A 9,064-nucleotide genomic window follows, 5' to 3' on the forward strand; every position below is an offset into this window, starting at 1 on the left:
CCCAAAAAATACTGCAGTTACTTACCCCCAGATGAAGGCTTGACAGCTGAAACGTGCGTCGGGGTCAGCGTGGGGCTTATTCGCACTATGGGTGAGGACAATTTGATGCATGTATGCACTTTATGAGTACTTTTCATGTCCTTATGTATCCATTGTCTATTTATTTATTTCTATTTACAATTGCCATTGTGTAAAATATTATATACGGCTTCAGCCCATGCTGTCTAGTGCTGGGGTGGACTCCGCCTGGGCACAGTAGTCCATCTTTTTGTATGTATATACATGCTGTTTTTAGATTTTCTTTACAATAAAATTTATCTACTTTTGAATACTTTTTTGGAACTTTTTTCTGGTTGGTTTGAGTGCAGTTACTTACAGTATAATGGATCATGTTCCTAAATATATATTATTAATAGTAACACCCACATGTGTGGTATCTCCGAACTCAGGAGAAATAGGATAACAAATAAACAATAACAATAAATTTTAGGGCTAAATGAATGTATTACTGACAAAATTAGACCATTCTTCATCTCAAGGCATTAACAATCCTCCTAAAAGCTGTTTCTGATAGTATGAGGGTTGCAGATCTGAAAATGGGTTGATATATAGGGGATTTCTAATATTATATATTTCAATAAAAACAATAATGATACCCAAAAAAGTCAATTCTGAAACCTCCTTGAAAATACAGAAAACTGATATTCGATTTGTAAGCTGTGTGAAATCAAAATAAATTTTCCAGACATTTAAAAAATTATGAAAATGTAAAGCAGACATATGGGAAATGTTATTCAACAACTTATTTAGGTGGTAAATCTATCTGCCTGAAAACTGGATAATTTCACATTTTGAGATAAAACATTTTTTCAAAACATTCATCAGTTTTTAATTTTTTAATAAATAAACACAAAACATATCAGCCAAAATTTACCACTAAAATGAAGTACAACATGTGACAAAAAAGAATCTTAAAAACGCTTTGATAAGGAACAGTGTTCAAAAGTTATAACCATATAAAGCAACTCATGTAAGAATACAAATATGGGGCTGAGCCTTAAGCTACAAACTGGATATGTACAGCACCCTGCTAATTTATATACACATCCCTGTTTTATTTGATCCCCTATTTCATTTATATATATCCCCACTCTAATTTAATGGCCGCCATGTACATGCTCCCAAATAAAGTTATATACAGTACTCCATATACAGCCCCCCAGTTTATTTCAAGTCCACCCCCTATACACTGTACAGATCCATTCATTTAATTATATACAGTCCCCATATATAGTATATACAACCAGAACCCCCTATAAAGAGTATATATAGCCAGACACTGCCAGTCTATAGTATATACTGCCAGATACCCCCAACAGATAGTATAGAACCCTGTGTAGATAGTATATACAGCCATTAACCCTCAGTTGATAGTATATAAAGCCAGAACCCCCCATAGATACAATATAGAGCCAAACCACCACCCATAGATAGTATAAGCAACAAAATACACTGAGCATACCGCTCACTCACGTGGACCTTGAAGACACAATGGGGCACATTTACTTACCTGGTCCGTTCGCGATCCAGCGGCGCGTTCTCTGCGCTGGATTCGGGTCCGGCCGGGATTCATCAATGCAGTTCCTCCGCCGTCCACCAGGTGGCGCTGCTGCGCTGAAGTCCGCTGGAATGCCTCGAAATACACCGGCCTACCCAGGATGAAGGTGAGTGAAATTTTCGCGACACAATTTTTTTTTTAAATGCGGCGGTTTTTCCGAATACGTCGGGTTTTCGTTCGGCCACGCCCCCCGATTTCCGTCGCGCGCATGCCGGCGCCGATGCGCCAAATTCCGATCGCGTGCGCCAAAAACCCGGGGCAATTCAGGTACAATCGGCGCAAAACGGAAATATTCGGGTAACACGTCGGGAAAACGCGAATCGGGCCCTTAGTAAATGACCCCCAATGTGTGTATAGGAGACACAATCTATACACACGGAGCTATACCGTAAAAGCACTAGTGGTAATTCGGTATTACAAGCATCTAGCTGCCACCCTCATCATGTGATAAAAAATCTGCCAGTAGGCGAATTTATACGTGCTCGCAGAAGCTGTAGTACAGAAGAATCCTTTTCTAGAGAATGTGACATCGTAACCACTAGATTAATTCAAAGAGGGTATCACAAACCCGTTATAGATAGAGCTATGAATATAGCTAAAACTAGAACGAGACAGTCTCTTCTATCTGATAATGCAAAGAAATCTAGTAGTTCACCACAAGTAGTTTTTTCTGCTACCTACAGTAACGAAGATGAACAAATAGTGGCTATAATCAAGAAATACTTACCCATGCTGTCAGCAGATGATAAACTCAAACAAATCTTGAATAGTGGTTGCCAGTTTATATCACGTAGGGCTCGAACAATTGGTAATGTAGTCTCCCCCTCTACATATGTATCGCAGGACAATAAGATCCGTAACACATGGCTTACTGTTAAAGGTTCTTACAAGTGTGGGGGTAATAGATGCAATAACTGCTGTCACATGCGCAATACTACCACTTTTTCTAATAGTACTGCTAGTAGGGAATGGAATATTAAATTATTTATTAATTGCATAAACATCTCCCATAGATGGTATATACAGCCAGACCTAGAAGACACCCAGACTTGTGGATAACTTGATTAATCACACCACTTCCACAGCTCACAGGAAGAGTGCATGGGCAGGGGGCGATCCCGCATAGGCGTGTACTTTCAGTGAGTGCAGTATTGCCATCAGACAGCTGGCAGCACCGCCTGGGTCACGGCTGCAGCACTTACAACAGTGCAACAAGGTAAACAATGATTCACCCATTTGCCGCCCCCATTAAGGCTTGAACATCTACTGCATGGCAGATGCGGCCATGCCCAAAGCACCCACCCATGCTCTCAAAATAAAGTATTTGATCCCAGGCCGATTTTCCACCTCCCACCAGAATGGAGAGGTCTGTAATTTTTATTGTAGGTACAATCACATTGTATGATTTTTAAATAATTAATAAGCATTTTATTGCATGAAATAAGTATTTGATCCCCTACCAACAAGCAGAATTCTGTCTCTCTCAGCCCTGTTAGTTCTTTTTAAGAAGCTCCTGCTACTCTGCACCTATTACCTGTATTAATTGCATATATTTGAACTTGTTTCCTATATGAAATACACCTGTCCACATACTCAATCAATTACACTCCAACTTCTCCATCATGGGCAAGACCAAAGAACTGTCAAAATTGTAGACCTTCACAAGGCTTTTAGCAGTGGCGTAACGATCTGCCACCGGCCCTGCCCATCCTATCCGTGGCTTGACTATCCCATCTGCAATCGACAATGTCATCAGTTGCCGCCCACCCATCCTCCTGGGCTGCCCATCCCATCCGCGGCCGACCTGCCCACCCAGACAATGCGCCCCCGCCAAGCCATCCTCCCTCTTGCCCGCACAACCCGCCAACCCTCCCTCCTGCTCGTCGGCACAGCCAGCGGTCCTGCCCCAAAGCCCAGCGGCACAGCTGGCCACTCTCCCCCTGTCCGCTTACATCACTGGCCGCTCTTGCCCCAGCTCTCTGCTCTCTCCCCCCCAACAGACAACACAGCCAACAGCCTCTTGGATGCCCTGTCCGCCGAACGGCACGGACTTCGGAACCTGCCCCCCCGATCCTCCGATGCGTCCGATCCCCTGCTCCGTCTGATCCTCCGCTCCTCCCACCAAATGCGACAGCCAGCCGACTGTAAGTCCCTCTATGTATGTGCTGTGTGTGTATGTGCTGTGTGTGTGTATGTGCTGTGTGTGTATGTGTTGTGTATGTGCTGTGTGAGTGCATGTGCTGTGTTGTGTATATGGTGTGTGTGCCCTGTGAGTGTATGTGCTGTTTGTGTATGGTGTGTGCGGTTGCGCTGTGAGTGTGTAAGGTGTGCGTGCCCTGTGAGTGTATGAGCTGTGTATGTGCTGTATGAGTGTATGTGCTGTGTGAGTGTATATGCTGTTTGTGTATGGTGTGTGCGGGTGTGCTGTGAGTGCATATGGTGTGTGTGCGCTGTAAGTGTATGAATGTATGAGTGGAGCATGTCTGTATATGCTTTATGTGTGTATATGCTGTATATACGTGTGTACATAAATGTGTGGGTATAAGTGTATACATGTATGCATGTAAAAGTATAGAAATGTGTGTAAATGTATAAACGTGTACAAATATGTACGTATATTTTTTTTAAGGCTGCATTCACACAGCCATTAGGGGACATATACACGGCTGCTGTATATAAGTTCGCACGGTGGGATAAAGAGCGGTATGGACATGTCCTATCTTTTCCTGTAATACGTTGTGCGCCATGTATCTGTATGTAGAGGGACGGGGGCGGGCAGCGCTCACCCCCTCCTCCTGTCCCATGCGCCAACGTGTGCCGGTCGTGCTACAGTACATCTGGCACACGTTTGTGTGAATTCGCCCTAAGGGGAAGGGGGTCCCCCTGCAGAAGTTTGTCATGGGGCCCAGCCTCTTCTAGTTATGCCACTGGCTTTTACTATCAACTCCACTTGCTGGGTTTGGAGGAAGAAGAAGGATGAGTACAACCCTAAAAAAATCATCCCTAATGTGAAGCATGTTGGTGGAAACATCATACTTTGTGGGTTGTTTTCTACAAAGGGGACAGGACGATTGAACCATATTCAAGGGAGGATGAATGGGGCCATGTATAGCAAGATTTGGGACAAAAACCTCCTTGAAAATTTGTCACAGATGGGTCTTCCAGTATGACAATGACCCAAAACACACAGCCCGGGCAAATAAGGCACGGCTCCAAAGCATTTAAATGTCTTGGAGTGGTCTAGCCAGTCTCCAGACCTGAACCAAATCAGAAATCTTTGGAGGGAACTAAAACTCAATGTTGTCCGGTGACAGCCTTAAAACCTGAAAGATCTGGAGAATATCTGTATAGAGAACTTGGCCAAAATCCCTACTGCAGTGTGTGCAACCTTGGTTAAGAAATACAGGAAACGTCTGACCTCTGTAATTTCTTTCTGTATCAATTATAAAGTACTGTTTATCTTTGGGATCAAATACTTATTTAATGGAAAAAAAATGTGAAATAAAAATTACAGACCTCACCTCTCCAGGCCCACTGGAGTCTTAACAGGACTCTGAATCTGTTTTTTAGGAATGCACTTAGTCCTTGATTTGAGCTTTGTCAAAGCAAAAGGGTTATGATTAGAGATGAGCGAGCACTAAAATGCTCGGGTACTCGTTATTCGAGACAAACTTTTCCCGATGCTCGAGTGCTCGTCTCGAATAACGAGCCCCATTGAAGTCAATGGGAGACTCGAGCATTTTTCAAGGGGACCAAGGCTCTGCACAGGGAAGCTTGGCCAAACACCTGGGAACCTCAGAAAAGGATGGAAACACCACGGAAATGGACAGGAAACAGCAGGGGCAGCATGCATGGATGCCTCTGAGGCTGCATAATCGCACCATTATGCCAAAATTATGGGCAACAGCATGGCCATGACAGAGTGACAGAATGAAGCTAGATAGCATCTAAAACATCCAATAATTGACCCTGACACTATAGGGAACGGCATGCAGAGGCAGCGGCAGCTGGCTGGAGAGTGGCATGGCGACATACCCTAAATGGACTCAGGCTTCAAACCAATGGGTGGCAGAGAGGAACCAAAGGAGGTGAGCAAGAAGCGCTCAAATAATATCGGTACATGATAAAAGTTTGCCAGTATATTTTGTGGATTACACAGCAGGGTGGCGACAAAGTTAACAACTTTGATGTGGAATCCATGAAAACAACCCAAATTTGTGCCTGACACACCTCGTTTGATAAGGGGACGATGTATGGAGGCAGCTATATGGACGACTTTTGGAGGTAGCAATGGAGACAACGTGTGGAGGCTGCTATGGAGACAATTTAATTTGGATAGTGCCTGTATGTGGCAGTCCAAAAAAGTTTTCAAACCAGAGGAGCAGGTAGGTGGCCCTCCAGAAAAATGGAATAGATTGAGTGCCTGTATGTGGCAGTCCAAAAAAGTTTTCAAACCAGAGGAGCAGGTACGTGGCCCTCCAGAAAAATGGAATAGATTGAGTGCCTGTATGTGGCAGTCCAAAAAAGTTTTCAAACCAGAGGAGCAGGTAGGTGGCCCTCCAGAAAAATGGAATAGATTGAGTGCCTGTATGTGGGAGTCCAAAAAAGTTTTCAAACCAGAGGAGCAGGTAGGTGGCCCTCCAGAAAAATGGAATAGATTGAGTGCCTGTATGTGGAAGTCCAAAAAAGTTTTCAAACCAGAGGAGCAGGTAGGTGGCCCTCCAGAAAAATGGAATAGATTGAGTGCCTGTATGTGGCAGTCCAAAAAAGTTTTCAAACCAGAGGAGCAGGTAGGTGGCCCTCCAGAAAAATTGAATAGATTGAGTGCCTGTATGTGGCACTCCCAAAAATTGTTTAAAACAGAGGACCGGGTAGGTGGCCCTCCAGAAAAATTAAATGCATAAAGTACTATAGCTAGAGCCAGTGGGCCCTGTCAAAAAATAGCCAGTTTCCTCTGCTTTAGTGTACAAAGAGGAGGAGAAGGAGGAAAATGAGGAGGAGGAGGAGGAGTGCATAAATTATTCAGGTTGAGCTTCCTTCACCTGGTGGAGATTGGAAATTATGAGAAATCCAGGCTTTATTCATCTTAATAAGCGTCAGCCTGTCAGGCGTGTACGCTTATCGGTGATGATGCCACCAGCTGCACTGAAAACCCGCTCGGACAAGACGCTAGCGGCAGGGCAGGCAAGAACCTCCAAGGCGTACAGTGCCAGTTCGTGCCACATGTCCAGCTTTGAAACCCAGTAGTTGTAGGGAGCTGTGTGATCATTTAGGACGATGGTATGGTCAGCTACGTACTCCCTCACCATCTTTCTGTAAAGATCAGCCCTACTCTGCCGAGACTGGGGACAGGTGACAGTGTCTTGCTGGGGTGACATAAAGCTGGCAAAAGCCTTGTAAAGCGTACCCTTGCCATTGCTGGACAAGCTGCCTGCTCGCCTACTCTCCCTCGCTACTTGTCCCGCAGAACTACGCACTCTGCCGCTAGCGCTGTCAGAAGGGAAATACTGTTTCAGCTTGTGCACCAGGGCCTGCTGGTATTCATGCATTCTCACACTCCTTTCCTCCCCAGGGATGAGAGTGGAAAGATTTTGCCTGTACCGTGGGTCCAGGAGAGTGAATACCCAGTAATCAGAGCTGGAATAAATTCTTTGAACGCGAGGGTCACGGGATAGGCAGCCTAGCATGAAATCTGCCATATGCGCCAGAGTCCCAACGCGCAAGAATTCACTCCCCTCACTGGCCTGACTGCCCATTTCCTCCTCCTCCAACTCCTCCAACTCCTCTTCTTCTGCCCATACACGCTGAACAGTGAAGGTCTGAGCAATGCTCCCCTCTTGTGTCTCGCCAACATTCTCCTCCTCTTCCTCCTCATCCTCCTCCACCTCCTCCGATATGCGCTGAGAAACAGACCTGAGGGTGCTTTGGCTATCAACAAGGGAATCTTCTTCCCCCGTCTCTTGTGACGAGCGCAAAGCTTCCGACTTCATGCTGATCAGAGAGTTTTTCAACAGGCCAAGCAGCGGGATGGTGAGGCTGATGATGGCGGCATCGCCACTGACCATCTGTGTTGACTCCTCAAAGTTACTCAGCACCTGACAGATATCAGACATCCACGTCCACTCCTCATTTTAGACTTGAGGAAGCTGACTGACCTGACTACCAGTTCTGGTGGAAGTTGACATCTGGCAGTCTACAATCGCTCTGCGCTGCTGGTAAACTCTGGATAACATGGTTAATGTTGAATTCCACCTCGTGGGCACGTCGCACAACAGTCGGTGAGCGGGCAGTTGGAGGCGGCGCTGCGCTGCCCTGAGAGTGGCAGCATCTGCGCTGGACTTCCTGAAATGCGCACAGATGCGGCGCACCTTCGTGAGCAAATCAGACAGATTGGGGTATGTCTTGAGGAAACGCTGAACTATGAGATTTAACACATGGGCCAGGCATGGCACATGTGTCAGTCTGCCGAGTTGCAGAGCCGCCACCAGGTTACGGCCGTTGTCACACACAACCATGCCTGGCTTCAGGTTCAGCGGTGCCAGCCACAGATCAGTCTGCGCCGTGATGCCCTGTAATAGTTCTTGGGCGGTGTGCCTTTTATCGCCTAGGCTCAGCAGTTTGAGCACCGCCTGCTGTCGCTTAGCGACGGCACTGCTGCTGTGCCTAGAGCTAGCGACTGATGGCGCCATGCCCACGGATGGTAGTTCGGAGGAGGAGGTGGAGGAGGGGTGGGAGGAGGAGGAGGCATAGTAGGCCTTTGAGACCTGGACCGAGGTAGGCCCCGCAATCCTCGGCGTCGGCAGTATATGACCAGCCCCAGGGTCAGACTCGGTCCCAGCCTCCACCAAGTTAACCCAATGTGCCGTCAGCGATATATAGTGGCCCTGCCCAGCAGCACTCGTCCACGTGTCCGTGGTCAGGTGGACCTTGTCAGAAACGGCGTTGGTCAGGGCACGGATGATGTTGTCTGACACGTGCTGGTGCAGGGCTGGGACGGCACATCGGGAAAAGTAGTGGCGGCTGGGGACCGAATACCGAGGGGCGGCCGCCGCCATGAGGTTGCGAAAGGCCTCGGTCTCTACTAGCCTATAGGGCAGCATCTCCAGGCTAAGCAATCTGGAGATGTGGACATTAAGGGCTTGGGCGTGCGGGTGGGTTGCACTATATTTTCTTTTCCGCTCCAGCGTCTGGGGTATGGAGAGCTGAACGCTGGTGGATGCTGTGGAGGATCGTGGAGGCGACGATGGGGTTTTTGTGCCAGGGTCCTGGGCAGGGGGCTGACTATCAGCTGACACAGGGGAAGGAGCAGTGGTGTGCACGGCCGGAGGTGAACGGGCTTGGTGCCACTGATTCGGGTGTTTAGCATTCATATGCCTGCGCATACTGGTGGTAGTTAAGCTAGTAGTGGTGGAACCCCTGCTGATCCTGGTTTGGCAAACGTTGCAC

This window comes from Engystomops pustulosus, chromosome 4 (assembly GCF_040894005.1).
Source record: "Engystomops pustulosus chromosome 4, aEngPut4.maternal, whole genome shotgun sequence".
Taxonomy (NCBI): Eukaryota; Metazoa; Chordata; class Amphibia; order Anura; family Leptodactylidae; genus Engystomops; species Engystomops pustulosus.